The sequence below is a fragment of the Canis aureus genome, chromosome 12, assembly GCF_053574225.1.
Source record: "Canis aureus isolate CA01 chromosome 12, VMU_Caureus_v.1.0, whole genome shotgun sequence".
NCBI classification, from domain to species: Eukaryota; Metazoa; Chordata; class Mammalia; order Carnivora; family Canidae; genus Canis; species Canis aureus.
Window position 1 is genome coordinate 59,907,014 of NC_135622.1, and position 17,608 is coordinate 59,924,621.

The window sequence follows — 17,608 nt, forward strand, 5'->3', positions numbered from 1 at the left end:
CAGGTTTCAGAAGGTAAGACCAATAGCAGAGAGATACATTGAGCAATAATCGGTGCTCAGGTACTGTAACAAACTTCTATCTCTTTAAACCAGCTATTCTCAGACACAGCTGCGTATGTATTCGAATCCTGTGGAGAACTAACTCATTATTTATGCCTGGCTCTCAACCTCCAGAGATTCTGATTTCTTTGGTCTGGAAGGTAACCTGGGTGTCAGGCATGTAAAAAGTTCTCCAGGTGATTCAAATGTGTAGGTATGGTCGGGGCCCCTGTTTTAAGCAAACCATACCACCCACACGCAATTTTATTGAGGAAAAATTGGCAAATATAATTGTATTTATGCGCTTGTGATATAAGGGCAGCCAGACACCCAGGATCTTCTCATTCGTCCCTGTCCTGGTTTTGCTCCAATGTGTCCTTCCAGGGCCCCAGACGGCATCGCCAGAGGTGGCTCTGGTGCTGCTTCTGGGGCTACCAACCCAAGCCAGCCCCTGGACATGCCAGTTTGAAAGAGCTTCCCTCAACAACATGCCACAGATTTTGTGGGTTGAACATCAGAAGTGTATTTCCTCAATTCTGGAGGCTAAAGTCTGAGGTCAACTATCGGCAAGGTTGGTTTCTCTGAGGCCTCTGTCCTTGGTGTGCAGACAGCCACCTTCTCCCTGTGTCCTCATGTGGCGCCCCCTCTATGTCCTAATCTCTTCTTATAAGGACATCTATCATATTGGATTACAGCCTATCCTCATGACCTCATTTGACCTTAATTACCTCTGCAAAGGACCCATCTCCAACTATGCTCACACTCTGAGATACTGGAGGTCTGGGCTTCAGTTTAGGAACTGAGTTGGTGAGTGGGGAGGGGATTCATCTCATAACAGCTAACCAAGAGGGGTGTTTGCACTGCCGACATGAACGCCTTTGTCATTGCTCTTCAGTACCTGTGACTAGGAAAAAATAGTGTCAGAGAAATTAGGATGCACCAACATTTCTGAACAGTCCTCCTGAGCTCATTTTATCAGTAAAATTAAGAGTCAAGGTACCAGCCAGGGGGACTCTGTGGCCATATCAAAGGGCAGAATTAGCCTGAGGAATGGACTGGGAAATCTATCTTCCACTCCAAGGACCATCCAAAGGGCCTGAGAGCCTTTCCCAGGGTCCTGGGAAGTAGGGAGCCCCCACCCTCACACCCCTGGTAGGTTGAAGGAGGGTGGGCTGTTTCCTCTGATGCTGCTGGTTCACGGCACCTGGACACTCTAGTCCCAAACACAAGCACCTGGCCATCACCGTGACCATGATGACTTGGACACTAGAGACCATGAGGCGGCTGGAAAGGCCGTGTTGGTTTTCCTCATTAACGGCAGAGCGGTACTTATATTCTTTCAGTGATTGGATCTTTGGACATTTAGCTTGTTGTTGGTTTTTCCTAAGCTTGAGCCTCACACACCCCTTAGCATTTCTGGATTGGAGTTATTCTTTCTTTCTGTTCCCTACCTCTTGAGGTTGGATATATGTCCCCTTTCATTCCTGTAAGAGAAGGTTCAGTGGGCTCTGTTCTCAGATTTCTTCAAGTTCTCTGACTCTTTCCACCCCCTTTGAGTCTCCCTTCTCCCACAGCCAGTCAGCCATAGCCTCGGTGTGAAACTCAGGGTTTACTTCACAGGATTGCACTGTGTTCTAGAGATTTCTATACGTAGTGATTGGGTCCTCTGTTTAGTGCTTTGGCATATCTGCATTATTTCAGGTCCTCTTCTTTGGCTTCATGGATGCTTTTGAAAACAACTCAGGGTCAAGACTAAATAGTAAAATTAATTGAATAAAGTGTTATTTTGAGCTCCCTGAGAACATGGGCCACCTACCCGTGAGTTTCTGACACTGTGTAGATACATATTTGAAATATAGTGAATTGAATAGAATCGGACTTAATTTAATTAGACAAATCCATTTCTGTGAAAGCTGGGAGGGACCTATGACTCTGTCTCCAGAGATGAGCAAACTCCAGGCAGGGGCGCCAGTCTCAGGCCATGCAGGGAGTCAGATCAGACCTGGGTTTAGCTCTCCATTGATCAATGCCTACATTAATTAATAGATCACATGCCTCAAGATTCATGAGCACTTTGCTTTAGGAAGATGTCAAAACAGGATATTATTCACGGTTTCCCATCTAGCACATTTCCAAATGGCACATGAGTTTTAAAAATGAACCGAGGTGTGGATGTTAGAAATTGAAAAACACCCATTACATTCAAAACACACAGTCCCTTAGACAAGACCATGTGGCTTGCAGGCCACAGGGAGAAGGTCGCCCGTAATAAAGGAGCTGGATTGAGTTTGCTGATGGCCAGCCCCGCTCAGCTACTAACAGCCATCTGGATTGTCGATGTGGAGGCCAGATTGCTTGTTATGTCCACCAAGTGAGTTGTCTTGCCCTGGAAAAACAAAATACAAAACATCAACAAAAGAAACCTGTCATCTCCCTGTCTTCCTCCGTGGAAATGAGCTTTCTTCCAACTTGTGCTGGTGGCACAGCCACTGAGCTCATCTCTGCAAATCTGGAGGGTGACAGCTGCCAGCGGGGCGTTTGGACAAGAATCCGATGGGCAGACAGAGGGTTCCAGATGAGGAAGCCACAAGAAGGCATTTGGTGTATTGTTCCCTCGTGCAGTCAGCAGGAGTTCAAGAACACAATACCTATTTATTAGCTGAATGACAATCTTTTCCCTCGCTCACTTTGCTATATAGAAAATGAAGTTTGGGGCTGTTTGTCTGCAGAGCCCTCACACTCTGCAGCTCCCTTTCCTTTGTTTCTAAGAATACGCAAATCACCGAAAGGCTGAAAATCTCTCCTAAAAAAAAAAAAAAAAAAAAAAAAAGAAGCTGGTCTGATTTGGTATTTAATTAAGGCTTTTGTCTCTGTTTTGGATTAGTGAATCTTCTGCTTAGAAGGTGGTTGTTCTGACTTTCCTTTCAAGTTTCTTCTTAAGTTGTATTAATTTTGCTGTAAATTGTTTTGAGATGCTGACCCGGAGGAGCAGAGCTCGTGGCTTTCTTGAAGAGTGTTCTCCTATCAGTGGAGTACAGCAACGCCAATATTTTCCCAAGTAAAATGGCAGCCATTTATCAAATCAATTGCAGCAATTTTACACTGCAGTCCTGCGAATTTTGTACCTATTCATAAAATGTCTGTCTCGAAAAGCACAATACATTTTGCAAACTGTTGCACAGGGGAAGCATCTACCAAATCACTTTATTTGATGCAAAAAAAATTATTAATTTGTAATTGTGATAACACATCTTACACTGACCACTGCACCAAAGACGGCGGGTGGGGGGTAGGGGGCAGGGGGAGGCAGGGCATATAATCAAGGGCTCAGATAAAACAGCGTTCAGAAATCCTGAACCACCTTTAGGATTTACCTTGAGATTTGCAGGTAGAGTATGGTGATGCCATGCTGTTTCATTGAAACAGAAAAACATTTATGGATAGTTTGGATAAAATTTTCTTTCTCACGAGAAGCAGAATTTATCGACTTTAGTTTCCTCAAGCAAAGATTTCAGAGGTGTGCTCAAGGTGTCTGCATGAAGAGAACAAAAGTTCATTTACAAAATGTAAGTTCAGGTCACCTGGATGTCTCAGTTGGTTGAGCATCCTACCCTTAGTTTCGGCTCAGGTCATGATCTCAGGGTCGTAATATCGAGCCCCACGTCAGGCTCGGCCCTGAGCAGGGAGTCTGCATGAGATTCTTTCTTCATCTCCCTCTGCCCGTCAGGTCGTGCTCTCTCACTCTCTTGCTCTCTCTTTATAAAATAAAGAAATCTTTTTAAAAAATGGATGCTAAGTTCCCAAACCTGTGCATATGGAGCAAGAGGCAGGGCTGAGGGAGGTATGGAAATAAAAGCAGGAAGACCCAGGCTTTTATTGAGCAGGTGCTAAGCAGCCGTCGCCGTGCCAGGACACGTACACACACATACATGTTACGCATATGCACATATACAGGTGCATGTAACAAACCCAAGCGACATGTAGTTGCCTACATACTTGCTTCTGCTTTTGTGCTTTAGCAAAAGATTGCTTTCTCCACCTGCAGTGACTTCTCATACAGACAGCCTACCCTCACCTCTGTTTTTTTTTTCGGTTTTTTTTTTTTTTTTTGGCAAATTCCTTTTCTGTCTTCAAAATGTTGCCCAGGTAACACTTCTTCTAGGAAGTCTTCCCAGGTTGTGCTCTGCCTCTACCAGCCTGTTGGCTATTCATTCATTTGTGCCCCATAAATCCCCAAGGCATTCCCTCCTAGATGTTTGTTTGTTGTGATACACTGTGATGACACTTGGGTTAATCTCCAAAGGTAGACCTGCAAGGAGTCTTATGAAACCTAGTCTGAACCTTCATCTAATTCAGTTTCCATCATCAATGCTCCTCTTGGCACCCTGGGCTCCACCAGCATCAAAGATGTATGATACTCAGAGGACCAAAATGGAAGGGGGGCCTCCAACCTGCAATCATCAATGTCACTGCCAAGGAATGAGCAACCCTTCAAAGACTGGTAGCTCTGTCTCTGGGTGGCAGCTGGCTTTGGGAAGTTTTTGATAGCGCTAGGAAACGTGGTACACAGGGCCCAGATGGCCGAGGTGTTGAATAGAAACAGGGGACATTACAGAAAGCAAAAGCCAGATGGACAAGTTCATGGAGCTGGAAAGACTTGTCTGGGGAGCAGTGGGTTTTCTACTTAGCCAGAGATGCAGAATCATGGGAAATGAGGTTTGCAAAGTTGCACACAGTCAAATGGTGGTGGTACTTGAATATGAAAGCTAGGGATTTATTTTTAAAGATTTTTTTATTTATTTGAGAGAGAGAGAGATAGGTACTTCTCCCCTGAGAGAGCACAAGAAGGGGGGAGAGGCAGAGGGAGAGAGAGAAGCAGACTTCCTGCAGAGCTGGGAGCCCAACACGGGGCTTGATCCCAGGATCCAGGGATCATGACCTGCATCAAAGGCAGACGCTTAACCCACTGAGCTACCCAGGTACCCCCGAGAACTAGGGATTTTTTTTTTTTTATTGGGCAATCTAGCATAGTTATTAGGAGTGTAAATTCTAGAGCAACATTGTGTTAGGGACTCCAAACTTATTTTTTCCGTGGTTGTATGAACCTAAGATACATTTCCCAACCCTCAATTTCCTTCTCTACAAAATGGGACTAAATTATTATCAACTTCATAGGGCTGCTGTAAGGATAAACAGTTAAAATATATAAAGCATATAGAACAGTGCTTGGGATGTAACGAACACTATATAAGCATTGTTGTCGTTACGTACTCTTCAGTTCTGAAGGAAACCGGAAGCAAATGATATTTGGGGGAGCATTGTGATGAAAAGTTCAATGCATTTCCCAAAGTATTTATCTACTTACTATTTTATTAGACCTTCAGGCTCCAGAGACTATGCACATGCATAAAACAAATAAAGGAAAGTGCTGGATTCCTTTACCTCGGCGGCACCTTTATTCTGGCAGAAGCATGTGGTGTGTCAAAACCTGGGTCTACCTGTGATAGAAACAGATACGATTTGTTTTTTAAGAGAAGTAAATTTGATGTTTAACTAACATTTATTTGGATTAGTAATAGGTACCTAAAATGTGTGGGAGAATGGCTAGTCCTGAATGTTACTAACATAGATTTACTATGCAAAAGCCACAAAAGGATTACTTAGCATGTGGAAAACCCATGATATCATTGGCTATAGATTCTTACTGCTAAAATAACAGCAAGGTACACAGTCGATACATATGTGAAAGTGAAAAACAAGTTTTATTCTGATAAAGCCCACAAAAATAAAATAACCCCATTAACAGCTAAAAGGATGGTGAGCTATTGACATTCATTTTGCCTGCTAGCACCGCAAACACCACAGCTGAGGAATAAGTAGGGCAGTCGTTGTAATAACTGAGTCTTGTTCAGGATAAGCATGTGGCTTCATTTCCGTGAGCAGGACCCAGATTTGGGAGATAAAGTTTGAAACCTAAAAATGATGATTTATCAAGTATTTCAACAAGGTTCTCTACCATCCCTTGCAATGTTATGGCAGAGAAGACAAGCTTACAGAGTCAGGTGGATGAAATGGGTTGGCTTTTGACAGATTTCTACAGAACTTTCATATTCTTTCTTAATATGTAGCAAGAAACCGGTCAAAGCAGATTCTTTCCTAAGGGAAATATGTTTTTAAGCTATATTTTCTTTTAACATGACTTAAATAGCATTGAAATTGTATTTAAATATGTTATTTATTTATTCATGAGAGACACAAAGAGAGAGGCAGAGACACAGGCAGAGGGAGAAGCAGGTTCCCTGCAGGGGCTCTGATGTGGGACTCGATCCCAGGACCCTGGGATCACGACCTGAGTCAAAGACTGATGCTAAATCACTGAGCCACCCAGGTGCCCGAAACTGTATTTAAATATTGTGGAAAATATAGTATAAAACATTCAAGTATAGTTTTAAAGGGAGGAAAGGCCACAACCCCAGCATTATAACAAAACCAGGGTCATTTTCTCCAGTCTTCTACATGAAGAAACAACTTGAGATTGCAGCATTTACATCTTGAATATTATTTATTAGTGCTTTATTTTGAAATAATTATGACACAATTTAAAATAATCTGAAATATTTATAAAATCGGTACAGAGAGATCTCCTCTACCTTTTTCCCTGCTCTTCCCGGTGGAAACACCTGACATAACTATAGCACAATATCGAACCCAGGGGATCAATACTGATATAATCTACAGACTTTATTCAGATGTCACCAGATTTCACAGACACTTATGTGTGTGTGTGTGTGTATCATTCAAATCGGTTTATATTTTCTCTTACTCAAGAGTCTTTAATGCTCTATGGGTCAGCATATGATCCATAATTACCAAGCTTTTCAATATAAAAACTATATAATCACCTTACAGAAGAAAATAGATAATATTTTTTAAAACCCCTCCAGCTTTGATTTCACTACTTTGAAGTATAGTCATCAAGTTGTGAGTTTCCATACAGCTAAAGGCAGAATTTGTATTTATTCTTACTTCTAAAGTTCGGTCGTTAACCCATAGTTAGTTACTTCTTTAATGTCTGCTCTTCCAGAGGACAGTACATTTCATGAGAGGAGGGGATGCTTCTCTTTATTTGCCACTTTATCCTCACTCTTTCTGATATTTTTAGCTGGCACTTTAATTAGTATCCCTACTCTATCTTTTTATAGATACTTTTGAGTTAAATAATCAGTGAGTAAACAAAATATGTACCATCAAATTTTTAACATGGCAACAATTCCAGATTTACTGTTTAGAATATGTGAAGTCAACAACAACAACAAGAATGGCTCATAACCCCCCCAGGTAGACTTGAGAGGTGAGGGAAAATAAAGCCCTCTGTTTGGCTATGAAAATCCCATGTCTTGTCTAATATTTCAATATCTCAGTGGTTCTCAGTACAGTGTGATTAAGTGGGGGTTAGATACCACCTTGGAAATTTAAGAAAGGCCTAGAAATAAATTCTTGCTTTTTGCCAGAGTGTTGACTGGTCATTCATTGAAACAATGATTAGGTAAGCATCTACAGACAGACTTGAATGTGTCGGGAATTTGACAGGCTAAAAGACATGGATTTTATGATTTACTCAGAAATAAACAGGAAAAGCCATGATTACAGTGAGAAGGATAATTGGTAGAGAAACATAAACCCAAGGAATCTCAGGAAGCCTTCTGATATTGGAGGGTAATGCTGAGTAGATTCTTTAGAAATATCTAATATTCCAAACTTGCACATGAGTGGCTCTACTTCACTTGTCATTTCTACTGGAGCTCGTGCCCCCTGCCACAAGAGGGTGGACATTTAGAGCCTTTAAGAACTTTTGTGTACTACTGAAGATAGGGAAACATAAACCTCAAAGCACCTATCTGAGACTTCTCCTTGGTGAATTTGGTTTGTCTACAAAACTAATTACATGTCCCAAATACCTCCACTCTTCCAAAAATAAAAATATGTTTATTTTACAGAGAAAGCTGGTATCTTGTTAAATGTTAGGTCAATACTAGTCTCTTTAAGATGAAAATGGTTGGAAGTAAGATTAAGGACTTCTACTCACTCATTTTTGTTTTTGTTTTTGTTTTTTTTCTTAGTGAACTACTATACTTATTTTTCTCTTACTGGTTAGCAGAATGAAGTGGGGCTAAAGGAATGATCTTTGAAAATTTTTAATGGGGAATGAATTGAGATGGTGATTTCATTACCTAGAACTTCTTGGGAAGTGAGGCCTATTTAAACAGCAATGAGTGGACCATGGGACCATGGAGGAGGGGGTTCGTAGGAGGATACCATACTCAGCAACATTTGGGGAAACTCCTTTGCTGTTCCCTCTCTCCCTTGCTTCTCAAATCTTATACCAACAAGTTCATCATGGATTAGTAGGATTTAGAGGACTGGCCTGAGAACCTAAGAATCCTTTATAACCCTGACTTGACAAACAAATGTGGCCTAGCTTCTCAGTCACCAAATTTCAATTTGTTTTTTGGGCCACAGTCAGTATAGAAAGAGAGACTCTTTACCATACTCACAGCTTCTTTTAGAACATCCTGGGATATAAGGGCCCTAAGTAACCCCCTGGTCATGTCATCACTAACCTTTAATGAAAGAAAAAAAAAAAAAAAAAAAGAACAGAGAAGGTAAGTGACTTATAAGGCATACTGCTAGTTAGTGTAAGGAACCTAGACTTGACCAGTGTCTTTCACTTTTGTCTCCTTTAACTTACATCACTCATTGTCTATAATAGCCAGTGTTCTCCAGAAAAGAGCCAACAGGAGAGAGGAAGAGAGAGAGAAGTTAGTCATCAGGAATTGGCTCATGTGAAAATGGAGACTGACAAGTCCCAGGACCTGCAGTCAGCAACCTGGAGACCCAGGAGAGCCAGTGGAGTAGTCACAGTTCTAGTCTAGAGGTCAAGAACCAGGCTGCTAGCTGATGGTGTAAGTTCCAGCCCAAGTTCAGATGCTTGAGACCCAGGAGAGACAACAGTGTAATTCCAATCTGACTCCGAGGGCCTGAGAACCAGGAGAGCCAATGATATAAGTTTCAGTCCAAAAGTAGGAGAAGATCAATGTTTTCTCAGGCAAGCAAAGTTCCTTCTTACTCAGCCTTTTTTGTTTATTTAGGTCATCAGTTGATTAGATGAGGCCCACCCCCCACTAAAAAGGGTGATCTTATTTATTCAGTCAACTGATTCAAATATTAATCTCATCCAGAAATATCTTCGAAGATAAACCCAGTATGTTTGACCAAATGTCTGGGCACCCCAACACTCAGTCAAGTTGACACATAAGATTAACCATCCCACTGTCCTCCCTTTGTGCCCCTAGTACTACCCCCAGTCCCATCCTCACTCCTGCCTCTAGATCCTCCCTCTCTACACTTGTTTCTGATCCAAATGGAAGCAGCTCTCAGGTCTCCCTAGTTATACTCATCTCTTCTTAGTCAAGACATGTTGACTTTAATAAGGTAAAGAACTTTCAGGGTTGTCTACAGTGGAAATGAGATGCCAGTGGAAAGCTTAGAGCATTAATTCCTAAGTCTGCCTTGGTTCAGACAGACTCTGAGGAGAAGGGAAGTCAAGGGGCTTATAGATTCACTGCTTAGAAAAGCATTATGATGAAGGATATATATCTGTGACAGACCCACAGAGTATATAGGAATTAGAAAAATTGGTTTTATGTTTTAGAAAAAGCAGATTTGTCCTTGACTGGAAAATTGAAATGGTAATAGTCAGTAGGAAAGAATTCTCCATTCAGCTATGAATATATATATATATAGGGATCCCTGGGTGGCGCAGCGGTTTGGCGCCTGCCTTTGGCCCAGGGCGCGATCCTGGAGACCCAGGATCGAATCCCACATCAGGCTCCCGGTGCATGGAGCCTGCTTCTCCCTCTGCCTGTGTCTCTGCCTCTCTCTCTCTCTCTGTGACTATCATAAATAAATAAAAATTAAAAAAAAAAATTTTATATATATATATATATATCCCTCCTGTAATAAATTGAAAACAGTTTGCATTGGGGGAATTTTTAGAAAAATATGTATCCCTAAGTAGTGAGTGATTGTTTAATTAGGCAGTGCCCTCTTCACTTCGCTGTGCCCTGCCATTCTTCTGGAGTTGGAAGATACATTGATTTGAGGATGGCTGGGCCATGGGAGCACCAGAGCCAAATCTCAAGTGGTCACGGTAGATGAACCTCCAGCCTAGAATCCACAATCCAGGTGAGGAGACAATTAGGCTTCAGAGGACATGAAGAAGCTGATGATGAGAAATCTAGGCAGACAAAATGGAAAACACTAGGAGCAGCTCTACTATATTGAGGAGAGCACGATACTACTATAGTATAGTATAGTATATAGTCAAGCTACTATGGATTTGAATCTCGTCTTTACACCATACACATTGCGTGACTTTGATGAGCACTTGTCTTTATTTCTAAAAACTTGGATAGTAACAACTTCCTCTACACAAATGCATTTGGCACTAAAAGCTAACACGTGGGGAAATCATTGGCACAATGTCTGGCATGAAGTAGGTGACTGATAAATGCTAACTAAAACTGAATATTAAAGAAGTGTGCATGGAGCAGAGGTCAGCAAGCCAAGGCTGAGGGTGTCAGGTTACTTGTGCATTATGTTGATGTGGGAAGGGCAGCCAAGACTCAGTGGTCTGAAGTATGGAAAGGACCAAGACTCTAGGTAAAGGCAGTGTGCATTCGCCTTATATAAATTCTCATGGAAGGGCCAGAAATAGGACTTTTGGTCTCATTTTGTTACAGCTATTTTTGAGAAAGTAAGACTTCTAAGAGCTTTCCCAAGGACACAGAGTTTGTTAAGCAGAGTGGAAGAATTCAAGACAATTTGTCCCCAGAGCCTAGGATCTTGCCACAACACCTACTTCTCTTAAACTGAAGCTCTGGAGTCCCAGTTCTGGTGGGATGGAGCAGACTCACCCCATCCTGTGTCTTCCCTCTGAATGCAACTTAGAAGGAAACTGTAGCACTAAATACTTGAATTAGAAGAAAGCAAGACTGCAAGTCAATGATCAAGATTCCACCTTAAGAACTTAGAAATAGGGGCACCTGGGTGGCTCAGCAGTTGAGCATCTGCCTTCGGCTCAAGGTGTGATCCCAGGATCCTGGGATCAGTTCCACATCAGGCTCCCTGCTCGGTGGGGAGCCTGTTTCACCCTCTGCCTATGTCTCTGCCTATGTCTCTGCCTCTCTCTCTCTCTGTGTGTCTCTCATGAATAAAAGAATAAAATTTTTTTTAAAAAAAAAAAGGGAATTAGAAATAAAAGAACAAAATAGACATAAGGCAAACATAATAAAGGAAATAATAAAGAGCAGACATCACAGAAATTAAGAAAACCAATAGAGAAAAATCAGAGATACCAAAAGCTTGTTCTTTGCAAAGGCCAATGAAATTGAGATACTTCTAGTGAGAATGAGTAAGAAGAATATGGAAATGACATAAACTTACCAATATCAGGATTGATAAAAGAGACATCAGCACATACCCTAGACATTAAATGGAAAATCAGGAAATTCCATGAACAATCTTTAGGATCTTGAGAAAATGACACAACATTAATTTTCACATCTATAAACTGATATTATCATAAACATGAGAAGATTGTTGCAAGGATTAAATTAACATACATAGACAGAAAGAGAGAGAGAGAGACAGAGCCTAATGAGGCACCTGATGTCTGAGAGGTGTTCCACAAATATTTTCACAATTTACAACTGCCATGGTGCTGCCCATGCCATTGAGGTCAGAGGAGGCCTAGGAGCTCCATGGATGGGGGAGATGAGGGAGACAGTTGGGCATCAATTCTTCATTGAATAACTGGGGCCTGAAAAGAGGCGTCCAAACCATGACTACACAAATAAGAAGCAGAGGGGACAGATGATCCTGGAACAGAGAAGGACTGGAACAGGGGCACACAGGGAGCACTTGTGGCAGGACCGGAAGGAGGTAAGTGCCCTCCGCAGAGAGGATTACAAATGCAGAAGGGTCAGGGCTTGAGTAGAAGTGTCAGATGAAGCAGAAGTCACTGGGGGCCATGTTTACATGTCCTGAATCCCTGGATAAGGAGTCTGGACTCGACCCTACAGGCAATGGGAGGACAAGGTACACACCAGGGATAAGGGTGCATTTCCCTGCTCCTCTGGAATTTCTTTGTGCATTTTGCATTTGGAATCGCATACCTATGGCATGCAGCTTCAAGATTACGTTCATGTTTACTTCTTCCTCCACATTTCACAGATATCCTTTATTTTTTGTTGGTGGATAAATACCTGCAGGTTTTCACACCTGTTTCCCTTTCAGGAGAATGCAAATATAAAAAAAAAAATAATCAGTTTCTTTACTGACAGGTGGATGTTTAGTGAAGTTTCATGGCAATTAAAACCATATTCTAAATATTTAAATAAGCAACATAAAATATGAAAATAAGTTTATATTCAATAATTTGGTGCACTTTATTCAAAAATATCAAATGTTTCTTTAAAGCCTTTTGTTTGATTAGAGAATTTATGAGCCTTCAAAGCACTGACTTACAAATTAACAAATTTGCAGCTCAAGCTGCTCCTGAGTAACCTGAATTGGCATCACATGACAATAAACAAGAGAAACATTTTGATGGGAAAAGAAGTTGACAAGTTTATAAGATACCGGTTTTCTATTAGAATTGCCAAAATCATACCGAAAACATAAATAATAGGATAATGTCAACTATTTGTAATGGGCAGAGAGCATGATTTAAAAAAAAATGATAGGGCTACTGATTCATTATTTGTAAGTTTTATGTTAAACCAAGGAGTTTTGAATATGTGGCCATTCTGTTCCAGAGCATATCAAAAAATAAACATGAGTGGAATACAGAGAGTTGAGGTAAAGTAGGGAGCGGCCACCACCCCATATAACAAAACTGTGCTCTCTCCTGCAAATACCACATGCTGCCTCGCGGTCTTCATCACCTACTGTTTGCCCCCCAAGTTCTGCTACAGAGAGATGTGAAAAGTCCACCTCTCTGGATCCAGGGTACATGGCACAGTTCTGGCTTTCAGAGATTTGAGATTTCTTTTCTTCCCCTTTCCTCTCTGGAAGTGACAATCAGATGTCCTTTGCAGGGAATCACCTTAACCAATCAAAGCACAGAATAACACCTCTTATTTCTTTCTCTATCCCTCATTAGCAGTGTATGCCCTATGCCAGGTAGGTTCTTGGCTCTGTGCGTGTACGCATGTACACATATATGTATAATAGCACAGACACGTAATCCCTTCTAAGTTGTTAGGACACTCAGTTCCACTCACATAAGATGTGAAACAGAGATTCTTCCAGAATAGGGTGTGCAGCGCATCACATCATCCAAAGTCCCAGAGCAAGGGCGCTATGTAGCAAGGCAGTAATTCCTGTTGACAGACTCTGGCCACACCATTCTTGACATTGGGTAAATTAGCCAGGCCAGGAGCAAATAAAAAAGAAGAAACAGGTGTGAAATCACCTTCCTGCCTCCCGGGATGAATGCGTTGTACACTAGAGGCAATGCACCTGCACTATTGTTTCAGAGGAAAAAATAGCTTTTAAGAGCAAATACTCCTGAGCCTTGATAGAGACAAGCGACTCCTGTGTAATTTGAGTATAAATGGGTCCCTGGGTTTTTTTTTCCCCTTTTATGATGGTTTATATTATGTTAACTCTTTGAGGAGATGGCTCTAAAGCTCAAACACTTAAAGGCTTCTTGCTTTAAATAATGAGGGGAGAGGAGGCTGAGGAGGGATCTAATTTCTAGAACGGCTGCAGAGGACCCCACACTGCTGTCTGTCCTGATTTCTTTGGGACCATGAGGTCCTTGGCTTGGTCTGTGCTCGCTGATAGCTCCTGGCTGCTCTGGATCACGCCCCTCAGAGGATCAGTATAGACAATATTTTGGTGAATGCCTGCAGCCCCATCCTCAATATGTAATTCAAAATAGAAATGTTAAAGGCATTGGCAGGAAATCACAGGAATTCCTTCTTTTTTCTATGCTAACTACTTTAGTGCCTTTTAATATATGCATTTTTATAGAGTTTTTTTTTTTTCCCCTCGTGGCTTTTTTTTTCTTTTTTTTTCTTTTCTTTTTGCCACAAACAGATAGGGTTAATGCCCACTGGGTAATGGAGGGCTACCCCAATCTTAGATCTCCCACTCCTGGGCTGACCTGAGCACTCCACAGTGAGGCCTCCTGGCACCGATTGCCTCCTGTTCCCTTGGCTCTGCCCTGCTCTCAGCTGAAACAGGATGGGCGGGGGGATAGAGAGGTGAGGACAATGCAACCATAAATTCACATTTATTAAGTCAGACTAGTTCCACAAGACAAATAATAGTCTAAAATTGCTCTGAAAACCTCTTTACCAGCCTCATTTGCTGGATCTTAGTTCCTCCCTGGGGCGAGTTGCTTTGTTCTCTGTTTCTTCCTGAGCCAAGGTCCTGCCTTCCTCTGGTAAATTCCTAATCTAGAAACTGGAACTTTGCTCCTAAAAACTCCCAGCTTCCTGAGAGAAATAAGAGCTGTTTCTACTGGTCCAAGCTCCTGACTGTGACCTTTCCCACTGGGTCGGCTTCCCAACAGACATTCCGATAGGAATTCTAGAATCTCATTGCCAACTGCTTTGCCTAGATTTCTGTTGTTCTCGTGAGTCCTTTGAATGTGTGTCATGTTGGTCAGAATGAACTCTCTGTTGGCTATCACAGGTGCTGTCAACACCTGCCCAGGTGGACATACCCAGCACCTGTTCACAGGCTGCCCATATCTGCTCCAGGAAACCAGATGTAGCCTGGCTGTGACTTAAGTGACATTCTAGACTCTTTGCCAATACGTACCCAGCCTATGTCTAATATTCTCTGAACCCTACTACTGTGATTAATGGATTAGAAATTAGGTCCCAATGTTCCTCTTGATATTCCCAGATCAATCAAACATCTCCTGGATCTCCACTGTCAATCAAACATCTCCTGGATCTCCACTGTGTGCTCGGTGTGGCTTTAGACACGAGGGATGGACAAAGGAAAAGCAATTGCCTTTGTCCTTGAGAATCTTACAAAGTATGATCTGCTTGGTCCAGATCCTTGCTCTTTCCGCTCCTGCCTGTGGGTCTTTGGGCAGGCTTAAAATAATCACCCTCTTTGTTTTCCTATTTGTGAAAAAGAGATAATAATTCTTACCTGTGCGGGTCGTTGAGAAAACAAAACCAAATAGTGTGTGTGTGAGAATAAGTGCACCTCGTGACATGATGATTTTCCTCTAGCATCTTTCTGGGACAGCCTTACTTACTAGAAAAGTCACTAGGCTTTTGTTTTCGTTTTTCTTTTATGTAAAATGAATTGTTGAGCTCCATGTGGACCAAAGTCTTTTAAGTTTAAAAACTTCATGATTCTAGGTGTCAATACAGTTAGTTTCAAAAAATGAGTACGCTCAGCATTTAGCACAGAACTATCCAATAGAACTTTCTACAGAGATGGAAATGTTCAGTATCTATTCTATCCAATATGGCAGTCACTCATCCCATGTGACTATTGAGCACTAGAAATATGGCTAGTGCAACTCAAGAAACTAACTTCTACCCATTTTGATTAATTGAAATTTAGGTAGACTAGCCAAGGAACAGACTTACTTTATTCTCCTGTGTTTACAAACTGAAGCGGAGCAGAAGAGTCTTAGCGTAAGTCACTTTGGATGTCCTCTCTTTCAGAAGTCAAAATGGCACCCTCAGCTAAAAATATGCACCCCTCCTTTTGTTCACGCTGCTAGGGAAATGAGAGAAAATTGAATAAAGATACACAGGACAGTTTCCATACTTCTGTAATTTCCCCTGAATTGCTCACAAAGTGATGATTATTCTCCTCCCATTAAACATGGGGCCATCTGGGGCATAGATATGCAGGAAGATGAAAATGTGACTGCACAGAACCTATTCTTTAAACATGGATTTGTTCTTTTGTGTTGTGTGGAGGACAGAAGGATTTTCTGAACTTCTATGGGAGCATCCCGGCATCTTTATCTCTTTCACATCTGCCGCTGCGTGGAATTGATGGTAATCGGGGTTATTATTATGGTGTCTTCCTCCACTTAATACAAGGCCATCTGGGGTTTGTGTGGTAGGGGATGGATTAGCATTTTTTTTTCAAGTGCTCTTCTTCTTTAGTAAAAATATTTTACGGAAATTATTTCAGAGAAAGGATTATGATAATAATGATGATAATACTAATAATAGGGTTATTATGTGAGATCTCCTTTTTAAAAAGCCTCCAGTAAGCATAATCCAGAGCAGGCAAGGCCAGGAGTTGAACACCTGGCCTGGCCTCTGGAAGCGATCGTGAGTGGTTCGCTCGGCCTCGCGGGCTTCTCGGCAAACCAAGATTGGGACTCCGAATTGAAAAAGTGTCAGCGAGGATGGAGGAAAGACCCTCAGTCACAGAGTCAGATGGCTGGTCCAGACTCCGGATCTGTCTGCCCAGCCTGTGGGTTTGTGGGCAGGCTTAAAATAATCACCCTCTTTGTTTTCCTCTTTGTGAGAGAGGGATCACAGTACTCACTTTTGGGGGTCGTTGAGAGAACGAAACCAAACAGTGCCATGAGGCCTCTTTGCACAGTGCTTGCTATGTGGTCTTAACAAATTTTCAAGTAAAAACAAAAATAACATTAGAATGCAAATGCCCAACTTAAGTGGCTTTTCAGGTTCCTTATTTCTTGACAGATTATCCCAAGAGCGGTTAATATTAGAATCAGTGTAGCATTTCTACTTTGTGGTGTATAATTAGCTTAAGTTATAGATAAATGCCAAGAGGTTGGGTGAATCTAAAACTTTATTTAAATCGGTTCCTAATGTATGCCTATAACATAGTGATGTACAGTGATAAGAACAGAATTTGGAGTCCTACAAAAATGTCTTCGAATTATTGGCAGAGTGCCCTTGAAGAAGCCATTTGTCTCTCTCAGCTAAGTGTTATTTACAGTAATAGTTGTATGAGGAAGGTATGTCACATGGTTATGGAGAAATTATTCAAGTTACATAATTTAATGTGGAATCTATTATGCAGAGGCACATAATAAGTGCTGGTTTTAATATATGGTATATGATAAATTATATATATATTTCCATTGGCAGTGTGTGTGTGTGTGTGTGTGTGTGTGTGTGTGTGTGTGTTTGTGATTCAGTTCTCTTTCCTTCCACTCTGGTACAGCCTTGTCCTTCTGTCCTGTGGAAATGATGTGAATCTAACTGGCTTGACTTTCTAATGGCTTGACTGCTCCAATACGATATAACCTTTCATTTCATGTTAAATATCTTGCTTTCCATTTATGGACTTTTGTGTCCTTTGCCATCTACTCTGTTACTTTGGATGCCTGTCAGAAAGGTCTTCTCCTTCCTGAGATCCTGCCCAGCTCTGTCATGCTATCTTTGGCAGGTGGATTTACAATGGTTGCATACATGAGAAAGCAGACTTTGTTTGGAAGACACTGAACTAAATAAAGGTACATTGTTTTCTAATAACA

At 41.6% G+C, this 17,608-nt stretch overlaps 1 long non-coding RNA gene across 1 annotated transcript in view; it reads right to left on the reverse strand.

Moving 5' to 3' along the window:
- Positions 1-1,902: 1,902 nt before the first annotated feature.
- The window catches only part of LOC144281308 (uncharacterized), a 158,389-nt gene continuing 142,683 nt past the window's right edge, over positions 1,903-17,608 (reverse strand). The window contains exons 2-3 of the long non-coding RNA XR_013349879.1: positions 5,482-5,537; positions 1,903-2,425 (exon numbers count right to left, since the gene is read on the reverse strand). This is a non-coding gene — a long non-coding RNA (uncharacterized LOC144281308). The remainder of the gene's footprint in view (positions 2,426-5,481; positions 5,538-17,608) is intronic.